Source organism: Acyrthosiphon pisum, chromosome A1 (assembly GCF_005508785.2).
Source record: "Acyrthosiphon pisum isolate AL4f chromosome A1, pea_aphid_22Mar2018_4r6ur, whole genome shotgun sequence".
NCBI classification, from domain to species: Eukaryota; Metazoa; Arthropoda; class Insecta; order Hemiptera; family Aphididae; genus Acyrthosiphon; species Acyrthosiphon pisum.
Genome location: NC_042494.1, coordinates 122,779,219 through 122,780,153, shown reverse-complemented (window position 1 = coordinate 122,780,153; position 935 = coordinate 122,779,219).

Here is a 935-nt window from a genome sequence, read left to right as displayed (position 1 = left end):
TTCACTTACGTTAAACGTAAAAAACATTTCTAGCACTGGATTTTACATAATTAATTTAAAACTTAATAGAAAACAAGTAACAACAACAAAATATAAGACGTTTAACTTATAACTGTACACGCGAATAGCATAGGTAAACTATACAACAAGACGCCGTTCTGTTGGCTATATAGTAAGTAGTGACGGGTACTATACAATTATACAAAAATACTGAAAGTGAAATACTGAATAGCAAATAATAATAATAATATTATTAATAGCAGGTAATAGACAATAGTGTAATACTACGATAAGTAGTTAGTAAATACTAAATCATATGATACATATATATATATATATATTATAATTATATACAATAAGTAGGTACTTTGTAGGTCATAAAATATAAACCATGTGTCCATGTAGGCTGCATTACGGGAAACGGCCATAGGGAATTTCGGTAATATTAAATAATCAGTACAGAATACAGATATATTTATATAATTTTTAATTTAAAATATAAAATATAATACACCTATATATTATTTTATAATACGCATAAACGGTATACCATTACGGCATTACCCGTATGACATGTACGTATTTAATATTTTATGTACAATTATATCATAAATTCATTATTTTAATATTACTGATAAAGAGAATATTTTTCTACTAAATTAAGTATAAAAACTATAAACTGAAATAAAAATAAATAATTGGTAATTGGAACAAAGTTTTTTTTCCTCATTGTACTGGTTACCGGGTATCGCTAAAATAACGATTTTCAGAAATGTCGATAATTGGTTTTTGGGATATGACTTAATAAACTTTTGTTAATCGGTTACCGGTATCCGCTTTCCAAACTGCAGATAAATTAGATAACCAGTTTAGGGTTCTCAAAATTTACGGTTTTTAACGGGTTTCGTGAAAAACCGGTAAACGGTTTTAAGCCC